The 15,407-nt window shown below is 32.9% G+C and overlaps 1 protein-coding gene across 2 annotated transcripts in view; it reads left to right on the plus strand.

Moving 5' to 3' along the window:
• The first annotated feature begins 1,060 nt into the window (after positions 1–1,060).
• Positions 1,061–15,407, plus strand: part of LOC131046645 (protein PLASTID MOVEMENT IMPAIRED 1-RELATED 1) — a 45,994-nt gene continuing 31,647 nt past the window's right edge. For both annotated transcript variants that reach the window (XM_057980431.2, XM_057980432.2), the window contains exons 1-2: positions 1,061–1,193; positions 1,688–1,777. The gene's annotated coding sequence lies outside the window, so the exon portion shown is untranslated. The remainder of the gene's footprint in view (positions 1,194–1,687; positions 1,778–15,407) is intronic.

Raw genomic sequence — 15,407 nt, forward strand, 5'->3', positions numbered from 1 at the left:
GAAAAAGATTAGATGTGAAATCAAATGCTCCTAAATTAAATGATTTCAAAATGAATGAATGAATCCATTTAAATACAACTTATCACATAGATGAACACATATGTTTGTTACAAAAAGAAATAGATAACAATTAATTTTAATTTCAATCTCAAAAATTTAAGATTTAAATTTAAGATCATCGAAATAACCTATATCAAGTATGATCTTATATATCTAAGCTATGATAATGAATGGTAAATCTCTAAGAAATTATGATCATATAATTAAACTCATATCATAATATCATAAACTAAATTCATACAAAATATATATTAATTATAAACTAATGATTATAATCTACTCAAAACCCAAAAAAAAACATATAAATTTTCATCATTACATAATACTAGAAGTCTCTATAAAAGTGAGAATTATCTTTAAGCCCATTATACAATAATTTTCAAAAGCTACTATATGATTAAAATCATGTATTCTTTGTCTTCGGACATGTAGTGTCACGGATAAAACAAACCCCTACTGGACCATGGGGCCATTGTGTTCGCGGGCCATTGTGACCTTATGTCTTCACGCTAAAAATTAAAAAAACACATGTATTCTTTAATCCAAACAACCTCTATCCAAATAGAGAACTTAAAAGTACAAATCATTGTAAATATCTTATTTAAATACATAAGACCATGTGAAGCTAAATGATGAAACCAAAAAATATGATACAAAATTATTTATTAAACTTTCATAAAGTCATTCAATGAATTTTTGAAAAAGCTTCAAGATTCCAATACCAGACATTCAAGCAAAGAATGGCAACTCTTCACACAAGAAGTACAAGACAAGCAATTGAAAAATCTAGAAAGAATAATGGCCAGGATTCCAAGCATTTCGGAGGAAATATCCACCCTACACTTGGCTACATCTGGACCCCATTGAATTTAATTCCCTAGCTTTACAAATGCATTGGGACACAGCCTTTAATTTCTTTTATGATTTTCCTACCCTTCTTTTCATTATTCTACTAAATCTTCTCTTTTTGGTGGGGGGGTTTCTATTTTAGCTAGAAGACTTTTTATTGTACTATTACAGTGTTTGAAAGGCGTAGCAGATGAACTGAATTGGATTTCATGTTCTGTGCATATATGAAGGTTGATTGTCATCAAAGAAATTGGTTTCAAACCAGACCAAACCTCAGAGATAAGGTAAGTAATTATTATTTTTTTCATATTTTTATATTTCCTTCTTTTTCATTATAAATAAATGAGTAAATTTGTATTTAGGATTATGAAGCTAAAGATTTAATGAAACGTGTTTTGGATTCAAGAATATTTATCAATATGGTTTGAAATCTCAGAGAAAAAATATTGATTTGTTATCTCAATTGCACAGTTTTAAATCAGTTGTCTTCAAATTTATTAGTGATTGATAAGATGCATTTACAGTGTTTATAAGTGTTTGAAGATATGGAAAAAATTTAGATAATAACTCGTAGTTTCAACATTTTGAAATACATTCTATGATCTATCATCAAAATTTTAAAAAAATCGATACGAAATCTGAAAAATAGTGAGACACAGGTTTCCTCCTTGAATGTCCAGAGTCTCTTCTGTTAACTGCTAAATTGATCAAAATGTATCAATGAAATCAATGGACTGGGTTTTAGATATTTTGTAATGATATTTTTCTTTTCTTTTAGGTAAGGATTTGAAGTTAAAGAGGCCTGGAGATTCATAATGTTGGGTGGATAGCTTACTGTGACAAGACTAAATGGGCTGCTTTTGATCAGGTCAGCTTCTTTTTATTAGCTATAAACTATGACTGGTAGCTTAACAGATGTTTTATGCTTTAAATATTAAATTTGTCAATAAATTAAAGTGTAATAATATGGAAATGAGATCAAGTATAATTGTAAAAGAAAATATTTTGAAAAAAATAGTCTACATTAATTAAATAAAATATTTGCTATTTTAACATATGTTAATATAGATTAATTGATTATGAGTTGAGATCAAATATTTTAACAATTGAATTGTTAATATAGGAAATGTAATTGTAACAAATATGATACTTAGCTCTATAATTGAAGAATGTATGCAATTTGAAATAGCATGGAAATAGACACTTTATAATGTAGAACAAATGATGATAGACTAGTATCCTCCTTGAACTTAAAAAATTCAATTGAATTTTATACAAGGGCAAGTCTCACAATTTAGAACTAGTTTGCAATTACAAATGTGTCCTACATCTACAAACTTGTATTGTGAAATGTGAAAACTCCTGTCTTTTACTTCATTAGATTCACATTGACTGCTTTTGCACTTCCTAATGTTTTAGGGTTGGTGGCATTTAAATACCCTGGTTCTAGAGTTGTCAGTATATTAAATAGGGATGCATTCTTGAAGGTCAACTTGCAAAAATGTGTACAAATAATTGAAAAAAAAAACTCTTTAGTAACACATATGCCCCTAGAATTTTCGTAGATCTAGATTCCTTTTTATTGCACCAATGGAAGTGTGTCATGCAAATACAAATCCAAAATCTTGGATAAATGAATGAATACATTGTATGCTTTTAAATACAAGGATATAGAAACGCGTCACACAAATTTATGTTTAGTTGATCATGGGCAAGAGCAAGTCAAACTTAAATTTGGAAAGGATGAGTCTATGATCATGAGGACTTCCCCATTACCATATGGGGACATGTAAACATATGGATGTTGTAAATGACAAGTGCTTACATAATGGATACATACATGTCATAAGGGACTCAACGTTGTAAATAATTACACCATTCATCATTATGTCTATGTATTTGGATAATTTATTCAAAAGGGTGCAAAAAATAATGCAAAATGGTATGGATATGCAGTCTATTGGATTTTGGCCCATCTTTGAGGTGTACGTGTATACTAGAATGATCATACGTCTCCAAGTATGTATCACTCACAAATAAACATGCAAAGAAATCATCCAAACATCACAAGGATACCATTATGAATCCACGTCAAATAATGAACCCTACTAGGTATTGTTGTGTACTCTTTTTCTCTATGTTGTACTCTCCAATGGTACTAAATATGAATATATATATATATATATATATATATATATATATATATATATATATATATATATATATATATATATATATATATATATATATATATGTATATATATGTATATATATATATATATGTATATATATGTATATATATATATATATATATATATATATATATATATATATGCTTCTAAAGTTGTCTACATAACCTAAACATGGGAGTGTTGACTATAGGATATGGCCCCTACAACTAGTTCTATCCAAACGATAAAAGGAATTGTAGAAGAGGTGAAAAATAGTACATGAAAAATAAATATATAATCTAAGCAAGTAAAAATATAATCTTGTATGTAAATATAGCAATGATCGTAAAGAGATGTACATCATGTAGAAATCATATAGATGTCTTAAAGGATATGCATGGTAAGTACATGGGTTAGAGATGGTATAAATAAATAACATTGTTACCTCCAACATGAGAATTTGATAATGATGTGGCTCTTAGTGGCTGGGAACACTCATGTACTTGTATATAAACAACTATGGCATTCAAAGCCAAAATAATGGGGTAGAGCCCCAAGATATAGAAATCGTAAGCATGAAATTAAAAGGGGAAGCATGATGCTCCACATATAAAGATATAACAAAAATGAAATAACCAGTTAAGGGGAAAGGAATAATGCCTCGTAATGTAAGTCAAAATCTATGTACCAATGCGATCTCACTATCAAAGTGTAATAATATCAATAGATAAGCATGAATGCACAAAGAAGGAATATGTATAGATATGTTTGTCAAATTACATGTGTAGCTAAATACTCCTAGATGGGTAGAATGGCGACACAATTAATCTCATAAAGTAAAGGGGTTTAAGAAATATAATAATGAGAGGACTATTTACAACAAATCATGAATAGGATTATGTGTTCATTATGATAAAAAAATTCTCCAAGATGGTTATCATCATTGTGTATAAGAAAAAATCGACAATATACCAGATGTTTTGTGTCTTTTGTTTAGTCATGTTTGGGATCATTTTGGCTTGCCATTATTCATTGTCTATGACTATGACCCATAATTTAGAAATATTTTTTTGGTAAAATTTGTGGATCATGTTAGATACAAAATCATATTAGTTTACAACGTTCCATATATATCTAGATGTCCAAAAAAATGTGATCATATGCATACTTGCACATCTTCTATGCATCTATAATAGTATGCACTCACAAACATGAGATGAAAATATTATGTACATCTATAATACATATAATATAGCTCTTTATAGTTCTATGGGGCATAGTCATTTTCAAATATATCATGATTTCCTACCAATGACACCCTTTAAATATGCTATTGGATACTATCCACATTAAAGTCACACTAGAAATAACTGGAAGTCAATAAGGTACAAAAGTTCTACAATGTATTTAAAATGTGCATTAATAGGTACAATAAATACTTGTGTTCCAACAACATAAATATAGAGTACTATAGTTTACATCAAACATTTCACTCCTTTTAGATTGGTGAAAAAGTATGTTGTCTATCTAGAAGGAACACTTCAAGAGTCTATAGTGAATGATGAATCCTCTATACTATAATCCTTACACCATTCAATGGGCAACTAGTAAGAACACATTTGTTCTCAATTTCACACAATAATTTGGTTTATGTTGCAAAAGGTGTTGTAATGTCATAAAATTGTGACCCATGCAATTTTAACCACATTTTGGGTCCTCACCTTGCCGACGGCATCTCCTTCCCTAATCGGGACCTATTTCTGCATTTCCACCCCTTCACTCTTTCTCCTTCATGTCTTGTGTTTGCTTTAGACCCTGTCCAAGCCCCAAAATAGGGCAGGACAAGGGCATGGCACTCATGTCCCCCCTAGGACAAGGGCATGGCACCCCTATCTCCCTAGGATAGGGGCGTGGCGCCCCTGTCCCCACCTCTTAGGGTGACCCTATGTCAGGTCTGCCTGATCTCCTATGCACAATTTGTCTTCAGGGTTTGTAATTCCTCTTTTTCGGCCTTCGGTGGTTGAAAGTTAATCCTTGAGGCATGTATAAAAGGATTCAATACCCTCATTCAAGGATGGATGGACAACGAAAAGATAGATAGAGAGCATAAGGAGAAGATACAAGATTTCAAGGTCATCATCAAACATTCAAGCATTCAAGTCTTCTTCATTTATCCTTTGGAGCACCATTACAACATTCATTTGCAAGAATGTGTGTGTCTTAGGGTTTTGTCATGTTACATGCCATTTCATACAACATTTGTGATTGCATTCAAGAAGCAAAGCAATCATCATCAACAAGTTGCAGATCTACAAGGTATACATTTCCATTGTTTACATTCAAGCATTTGCAATTACTTTCTTTCAAGGTTGATTCCTCAACTGGGGTTTGACTGAGGCAAACCCATATCCACAACCATCCTCCCTCTCTTTACTATGTGTAGGTTGTAGGTGCACAGTTGTAATCGCAGTTTTGGGCTTCATTTGTAGAGATGGAAGAACCCTATTCGTTTCGCGAATTTTGTGGAAGACCATGTACATTCCCACCATGGTCTTGACAAATTTTGTCCAAATTTGCAGGGCAAATCCATATCAATCTAATTATCTCAGATCCAAAGTTATAACACGATCTCGAACTAGTAGCTCCTCATTTCACTCATTTTCTCTCTATCTTTCCACATAGTCAACAAGTCAACTTTCTCATTTACAAAAGAGGGTAAATCACACTCAACCACTTGCAATCCACTCAGAATTCACATCCTTGTTTCCCTTGGATTTGGATCTAGCGGATTCAAACCCTCTTTTGAATTTAAAGTTCCTTTCCAATTGAAAATCATCCTAGTGGCTTCCTTTCTCTCTCCTAGGTGGGGAGTCACTAGGATCCAATTTTCCACTTTACATTTTGGTGAACCTGACGTCTTACACATTAATTCTAATTTCTCATTCTTAGATCTGATTAATTGCAATTTGAATTTCAAATTTTCATTTTCAAGTTTGATCTATTTGCAAATTTTAGAGGTTAATTGCCTAAAAACCCTAATTTTTCATTTTGAGAAAATAAAGCTTGTCAAGTGTAAAAATTTAATTACTTGTTTTAGATCTGATTTTTATTTCAAAAATTACAATTCACATCCGTCTCTTTATGCTGAAAATTCAGTGGTTAAATCATAAAACCCTAATTTTTAAGATATTTTCATTTTCGGCCTTTGACTGCAATTTTGACCAATCTAGACATCTATGAATCAGCTATACTTTTGGATTCCACATTAAAATCATAATTTCTATCATCCCTGAAAATTTCAAAAAATGTTGGTCGGACTGTGTGCACTCCCGCCACGGTCCTTGGCTTTTTTCCTGAAATTTCGGGAGACGGAATTGACTGTATTTTTCTTCTTAAATCTAGAAAATCAACGTACTTTATCAATTTTAACACTCTCTAAGGTCAAACACAAATTCAAATTTCATCAAATTCAAATCTTAAAATTAATTTTCATAAAAAAGGTCCCAATTTTAGATCTGCTTTTCTAGCAAATTCATATTTCACTTAAGAGACTTTTAATGACAATTAATAAATTGGATTTACTTGCTCTTTCGCATGTGATTACATTAATTTTTGCATATATTTATCATGTGTTGGATAAGATTTTCTTCTATTTCTTGTTGCTTCTCTTTCTTCATAGCACTTGGTCATATTGTGTTTTTACGATTTCCAAATTATTATCTTTTCAATTAGATCTCAAAGATTTCATGTATCATTTATGTTGCATTATGGTGATGTTGTTAACAAAATGCATTTCCTATGTTAATCACCTTAAAGATTTTGTAGATCCTAAACCTAAAAATCCTAATCCTTGTACCTCTCCTAGGGTATCTTGTGTGAAAGAAATGAGATCTAATGCTTTACCCAATGATCTTTTTACAAGAGAGCAAGCATTGAAAAGTAATATGGATCCATCTTCTTCTTCTACACATACCCTTGAGCAAGAGGGGCAATATGAAAAAATCAACATTCTTACATCTTTAGATCCTCCTTATTCTCCTAGGACCTATCTTCAACATCAAAGTCTATGTAGGAGGATGATGTCATGCATTTTATTCATGACCTTTCCCCTCACATAGAAATCACTAAAAATGAGCTTTTAGATGATGAAGATGTTCTTCCCCAATCTTCCAAAAAGGATAAGCCTAATAAAGGCAAAGAGATTCTCATTCCACATGATACTCCTCCTTCATCTACAAATCCTTTTCTACCTCCTTACACATCAAATTTCAAAGAAATTCATGATCATGTTCCTCCATCTAGTCAATTGCAACATTCTTATAGTCGTGGCTTTCATATAATTACAAAACAAGGTTTTAAAGGACAAGGAATTGGGAAATTTGAGCATGGAATCCGTATCCCTATAAACCCTCCTACACAAACAACTACAAGCGGCCTAGGAAGTGGTACCCCTCTTTCTATGGACGAATTCCTTAGGCTTCAAAACTTTAAAGATTACCTTCAAAAACAACAAATCAAGAGAGCTCTCAAGAACGCTTCTTCTTCAAAGCATCCTTTTTGTTCATTTCATCAAACCCATGACCATAATGCTGATGATTGCCCTGATTTTCAAAAATCTATTCAAGATGACATAAAAAGTGGAAAATTTAGAATTGTGGATAATGAAACTCCTTCTTCTAACAAACCTTCTTCTTGGGAAAATGATATTTACCATCCTGATAGATTAGCTGCAAGAATCTATTGGAGATTGAAATATGGCAAGAACATTTCCTTTCCTCCTCAAAATAAAACCAAAAATCTTAAGAAAGTGTAAGGTATTGATTATTGCATTTTTCATGATTTATATTCACATTCTATTATAAAATGTTATGCATTTAATAAATTTGTTCAAATACAATATGATCTTGCACACATTTGTCTCACAGAAGATCTAGTTGTATTTCTTGGTAAAAACATCATGCCTTGGTACTTCTTTTCCCTTCATGTTGCTCTTCACCCTATGGCATAATTAGCCCATTTCACGGGGGCTCTTTATCATTAGTGGTGGTATTGTTTCACTTTAACATACTTTGGGGCAGCAACATGAAGTCCATTTTTCTTCTTCTTTCTATACATTTATCTCTATCTTTGTGCATCATTCATTGTTAGATATCTTTTCTTGCATAGGTTTATTCTTATGTGAGCATATAATTGTTCTTTGGTTTCCCTCTTTGCTTAGAGAGGGGCATCTTTAATGAGTACTGCACTTCTTCTCTTTCCCTCATTCTCTTGGAAATCTTACCTCTTCTATGGTTTCGATTATTCGCAAGTATGATATACCCTTTAGTAGGGAATGATCTCTTCAGAAGTATGTATCCTTTCCTTGAGAGGATTTTGTTTCACTTGGATGGAATGTCACTTGAAACTAATCACCATCACAACATGTGTAATGTTTCTCCGTGTTCTCCTCACTTGGGGGGCAAGGATTTTCACTCCTTTCCCTTTCTTTCCTTTTTATCATTATTTCCTTTAGGGGCTACATTTTTCATATGTGATTATAATTTCTTACAATGGTATGCTTTTATGATTACTCCCCCTTGGGAATATATGATTCTTTTTCTCTCTTCCTTTTGAATATTACCACTTCTTGAGACACGTATTTTATATTTACTAATGTCTTTTCTTGCATGCGTTCATGTAAGTTCATTGCACATTTGCTTATGTTTAATCTCTCTCTAATAGATTGTGTGATCTCTTCTCATTGTCCCTTAGCTTGGGGGGCAATTATCCTTCTCTCTCTCTCTTTCTCTGGGGATCCACTTTTTCCTATTAAGTGGATGGTGTGAATTGTATTACTTGATGTCATTCCTTGTGTAGAATTGTTGGTTATTGACTTAAGGGTTCTCTCTTATACAAGAAGTGTTAATCCTTGACTACGACCTTTTTTACACTTGGTAATGTAAATCTATGATAAATGGAACCATCCCTCTGGGGGCTAAACGTGAGTCATCCCTCATCAAGAACCACTTTCACCTAGAATTAGGAGGAAGGATTGCATTATTGTTCTTTCCTTTTCTTGTTCTAGAAGATGTTATATTTGTCTAAGACAACTCCTCTTGGGGGTAGATGTCTTTTGAACAAAGATCTCTTCTCCTCCAAGGAACACCTTTACACTTATAGCAATAAATCTCTTTTCAACTATCTTATCCTTGCATGAAGAGTATTCCCTCTCTTGCTTGGATTTATGATATTGTTGCATAGCGGATATCTTCTTTGTGATCAAGGTAGGTATCCTTGTTCTTATTTCCTTAAGATATCAACATCAGTCTATGTTGACATCTTAAGGGGGCACCCACACTGCTCCTTTGTACCATACTTCTCTCATGCATTGAATAGTGTGACATTCTTGGAACCAGAGGGAAACCTCTTAGAGAAAGATGTCGTCACTTTTTGTACAGTGGGTCATTCTCTGAACCATAGCACAATCTCTTAGAGAGAGACGTCTTCACTTTATCTTGTCTTGTACAGTGAGACATTCTTGGAACTAGAGGGAAACCTCTTAGAGAAAGATGTCATCACTTTTCTCTTGTACAGTGGGTCATTCTCAGAACCAGAGCACGGTCTCTTAGAGTGAGATGACGCCACTTTTCTATTATGTGGGGTGATTATTCTTGGAACCAGAGCACGGTCTCTTAGAGCGAGATATCACACCTTTATTGACACTTGTACTATACATTCTATACATGTTGTAGCATACTCAGGCATAGACTCCTATGAGGTGCTTCAAACCTCACTTGCACACATGTGCATGAGGTTGAGTGAAACTAACGGTGTTCTCACTATCTCTCTTTACATGGATCACCTAGACAGGCTCTAGGGGTGAGATTTTCCATGTCCTTCTCTCATCACCTAGTTTTAGCGGTGACACATCCATGGTTTCTTTCTTCTTTGCTTTTCTTCTCATGGATCACCAAAGTGTGTATTCATGTTCTCTCTCTTCTTCCTCTCATGAACTCATAGTTTTACTATTGATAGTTCATGAATGATGTCATCTTTTCTCTTTTATGTGATCGCTCATGTTTATTTGATGGCATTGGTCTCTGTGTCCTGATTAGTTGTTGAGACATATGAGCTCGAGATCTCTTTGGCTAGTTAGTTTGTTTTCTTATGTCTTGTTCTTTTCGTGTGTCTTTTTGTGCTTTGTCTTTGTTTTTGTGTGTTTTGTGCCTTTTTGTTTTGTGTGCTCTTGCATATGTTGGCATGAGTTGAGACCCTAAGATTGGGGGCTTTTTGCTCCTCGATACTGGTGGTGTCTTACACTTCTCGGGGCATTACTCTGTGTCTCTCATCTTCATCTCTCTCTTTTCTTCTACTTTACTGATAGTAGTGGCATAATGCATACTCCCACTAAAGTGAGAGCTAAATTTAGTGTCATAAAATTGTGACCCATGCAATTTTAACCACATTTTGGGTCCTCACCTTGGCGACAGCTTCTCTTTCCCTAACTAGGACCTATTTTTGCATTTCCACCCCTTCACTCTTTCTCCTTCATATCTTGTGTATGTTTTAGACCCTGTTCGGGCTCCAAAGTAGGGCAGGATAGGGGCATGGCGCCCCTATCCCTACCTCTTAGGGTGGCCCTATGTCAATTCTGTCTGATCTCCTATGCACAATTTGTCTTCAAGGTTTGCAATTCCTCTTTGTCGGCCTTCGGTGGTTAAAATTTAATCCTTGAGGCATGTATAAAAGAAAATTCAATACCCTCATTCAAGGACGGATGGACAACGAAAAGACAGATAGAGAGCATAAGGAGAAGATATAAGATTTCAAGGTCATCATCAAACATTCAAGCATTCAAGTCTTCTTCATTCATCCATTGGAGCAACATTACAACATTCATTTACAAGCATGTGGGTGTGTTAGGGTTTTGTCATGTTACATGTCATTTCATACAACATTTGTGATTGTATTCAAGAAGCAAAGCAATCATCATCAACAAGTTGCAAATCTACAAGGTATACATTTTCATTGTTTACATTCAAGCATTTGCAGTTACTTTCTTTCAAGGTTGATTCCTCAACTGGGGTTTGACTGAGGCAAACCCCTATCCACAACCATCCTCCCTCTCTTTTTTGTGTGTAGGTTGCAGGTGTGCAGCTTTAATTGCGAGTTTGGGCTTCATTTATAGAGATGGAAGAACCCTTTTCATTTCGCGGATTTTGTGGCAGACCATGTACATTCCTGCCACGATCCCGATGACTTTTCTCCAAATTCACAGGGCAGATCCATCCCAGTCTAATTAGCTCAAATTTAATGTTACAGCACAATCCCAAAGTGGTAGCTCCTCATTTTACTCATTTTCTCTCTTTTTCCACATAGTCAACAAGTCAACTTTCTCATTTACAAAAGAGGGTAAATCGCACTTCAACCACTTGCAATCCACTCAAAATTCACATCCTTGTCTCCCTCAGATTTGGATCTAGAGGATTCAACCCCTCTTTTGAATGTAAAGTTCCTTTCCAAGTGAAAATCATCGTAGTGGATTCCTTTCTCTCTCCTAGGTGGGGAGTCACTAGGATCCAATTTTCCACTTTACAGGTGTGTCAACCTTGCATTTTTTTAGGAAATTTTACCAAGTCAATCAATTCATTTCCTACATAACACCATAAAGAAATTAATACATATGAGCTTATAGAATAGTCATAATGAAAATATCAAAAACATACCACAACATTACACCAGATATACCTTGGAAAAACAATCAAGAGAAAAAAAAAACTATCCTCCAAAAGCATCCACACTCAGTGTATTATTGAATGGTAAAAACATGACAATACACTTATAGAGTCTCCATTAATACTTTTAAAACATCAAGATTCTCGAATGCATTCTACATGTGTCCAAGCATGTATCCACAAATCCCATCCTATGCTTTACATATGCAATTAAAAAGATAGCTCAATACCTATAACAACCAAGCATAAACAACCAAGTAGCCAACCAACCAAATTCAACAACTATATATGTGTTTTATTTTATAAAATCAAGATCGTAAAAAACAACCAAATTATAAGGTAAAAATACGTGCCTCAAAACCATGAATATACAAAACCATTGAACCCAATATTTTCTTTTTGATATTGAGTTTATATGTGTATGTGTATGTGTATGTGTATGTGTATGTGTATGTGTATGTGTATGTGTATGTGTATGTGTATGTGTATGTGTATGTGTATGTGTATGTATGTGTGTGTGTGTGTATGCATGTATGTGTGTGTGTGTGTATGTATGTATGTATGTATGTATGTGTGTGTACCTGTGTGTGTGTGTGTGTATGTATATGTATATGTATATGTATATGTATATGTATATGTATATGTATGTATGTATGTATATGTATATGTATATGTATATGTATATGTGTATATCTACACACACACACACACACACACACATATACACATACGCATACACACACAAACACACACAAGAAATCTTTTAAAAGGGAAACAATAATTATCAAAAGGAATTGTTTGTGAAACAGTGTGATGGTTTAGAAACCATCCCTTAAAATATCATATAATGAATTCATGTGAGACTTGGAAAGAGAATGAATACCACTTTAGGAAGAAAAAGAAGAAGAAGTTTTTTGTTCTCTATGGACATGGGAGAAGGGCACATAGTGATTATCTAACTCAAGCTATAGTGTACACCAAAGATTGTCCTAGCTAGAGTTGATGCTTGGTAAGCATGCATGTGGATTCTGAATAAGAATGAGTTCCTCCTGGATGTGTCATAGCTATTAGGGCCAAGACCACTTAATTCTTCCTAGTGTGAGAATGACTATTCCAAAGTGCTTTGATTTAGACAAGTATTAGAAATCATTGATATTAAATTTACTATTTTAGCTATTTAAATTCAAAATTCTTGTCAAATCATTACAATTATATTTTACATTAGTTATTCGCATCTATTTTAATTACATTACATCTTATAAATTGAATTCTCTAATATTTAATCTACTAAATTTGTTGTCAAATATTTAAATAACTATATGATCAAATTAACATTATGAGACCCAAACAAATACTTAATTTGGTTAACCATGTATCCTAAAGATGCTACACATAAATATTTATTTTACATAATATAAATAATTATTTCTTGTGTAAGGTGTACAACACCCTTTTTTAACATTCTCCCACCTTTTATATATATTAATATGGGTCAATCAATGAAATAAATGATTACAACTATCCATCAATCCAAATGAATATCTAGACTGTTGTCATGCTCTATCAAGACACCTACACTAATATCTGAGATATACATTATCTCAAGCAAGAACTCATCTCATCCTCCATCATGCAACCTATGAAAGAAAAAGAACAACCCAAGGTGAATATATACCAATTCAAACAACAAAATCATTAAATTGGAGTGATAATAAAGGCTCCAAGTTTTCATCAAAAAAAAAAGGAACATGCCTATAAATATAAATCATAACAAATGTTAATCCATGCAATCACCTATACCTCTAAAGGTATAAAATATCAATAGAATTTGTACAAACAACACATGCAACCCATAAATTACAATCATAAGCTCCATGTATAAAACCTATCAGTGAAGAACATCCACATCCAAGAAATCCACTGCAAGGATAATGTCAAATCTAGAAATAGATCAAGGCATACTAAATCTATCGATCAAGTATGTTGATCAATACTCAAAAAAGGTGTGGCTAATAAAAAAACCTTGTTGTATCAAATGAAAATCACAATGATGTAACCAAAACCATTTCATACTCTCTCACAATAAACAACCATAACTCTCACAAGTTTATCACACTGAAGCATGTGAACATGAACTTCTAGGAAGTAGCCATAGAAAATAGAGAAGAATTCAAAAATCATATCAAGTAATATGTACTTCTTCCAACACCTCGTATAATATTGGTTCATTGGGGTAACAAAGTGCTAAGTTATGTCAAGTAAGAACTCCTTCACGACCCCAATTGAAAGCCTTAACAACACCCAATTATTCAATCTCATAGATCAATAAAAATATATGCGTAGTGTCACAAATTGTATCCCCTGATAATTTTACACTCCTTTTTGGGCCCATGATTTAGTGTTCTCTCTCCTAGCTCACTTTAATCCTATTTTGGCCCTATCACATCTAAATTGTTGGCATATGCTAATATTGTGACCCAATCCTATGTCCTAAGACATTACACTCTGCAACCATCTTTCTTTATTCCTATTCTGAGTGGACTAAGATGCCTAGCACCATAGTCTTAGTGGACTACGATGTCTAGTGCCAAAGAATATTCAAAAGGGGCCAATACTTAAACATGTGCAAGTGTCAATTCCCACCATTTGTGATCTGAGCCCAATACTTTCACTTGATCATTAGAAGTTGGCCTAAATTAGGAAATGCCTTATGAACCCTATATAAAGCAATCATTTATCATTCACAAATCATATTTTTTCATAAGAGTAAAAGTAAAAACTTGTGTCACACTTTTACAAAGAAAATGGTCAACACAACGAAAATGATTCAACTTCAACTACATAAAAGTGGCATTTTTGTTTTGAATTATAAAATGTCGTAAACTGAGGAAATGTAGAAATATTTATGAAGTTTATGTTTTTTTTTTTTAATATTTTATATTTAAAGACAAATTTTGTATTGCTGAAGATTTCGGAAAACTGGGAGGTCAAGTCAACATCACCAAAAAAATGAAAACAAAATTATTTTTCCTTGATTTCTATTTTTCAAATAGATAACATCAATATATAGTGCATGGTAAAAAAAAATCAATATATATTTTCTTTGTACTAACATTTTCAAGTCAAACATACCAAAATTTAATAGTTTTAATTTGGCATCAATTTGTGTCTTTTTATCATGATCAAAAAACCAATTAACCTTTTGGAGAATATGTTCTCCTCTAATGCACCATATATTTTGTAGAATATTTTAATATGGTTTTTTTTTTTTCTTTAATTTATAATCAGACTCATTTTTTATTTCAATAACCTACTTGTAATATTTTATAGAAAAACATATTAAAAATAATCAAAACATTAAAAATTTATATTTTTGTATTCTTGAATCCAAGCTCTACAAAAGGGTACTTTTAAATTTTTGAAAAAACTCATTTTTAACTAAATAAAAATTTAGTGGAAGTGGAATGTTTCAGAATATATTGAAAAAGGGTGAGGTGGCTACTAACAAGGATGCCACATAAGCATGTCTAGCCAGAAGCCTTTCACTTGAAACTAGCTCAACTGGAAACCTTTTGACCAAAAATAGTCTTGTTGACTATGTACCAATAAACAA

The sequence above is a fragment of the Cryptomeria japonica genome, chromosome 11 (genome assembly GCF_030272615.1).
Source record: "Cryptomeria japonica chromosome 11, Sugi_1.0, whole genome shotgun sequence".
Taxonomy (NCBI): Eukaryota; Viridiplantae; Streptophyta; class Pinopsida; order Cupressales; family Cupressaceae; genus Cryptomeria; species Cryptomeria japonica.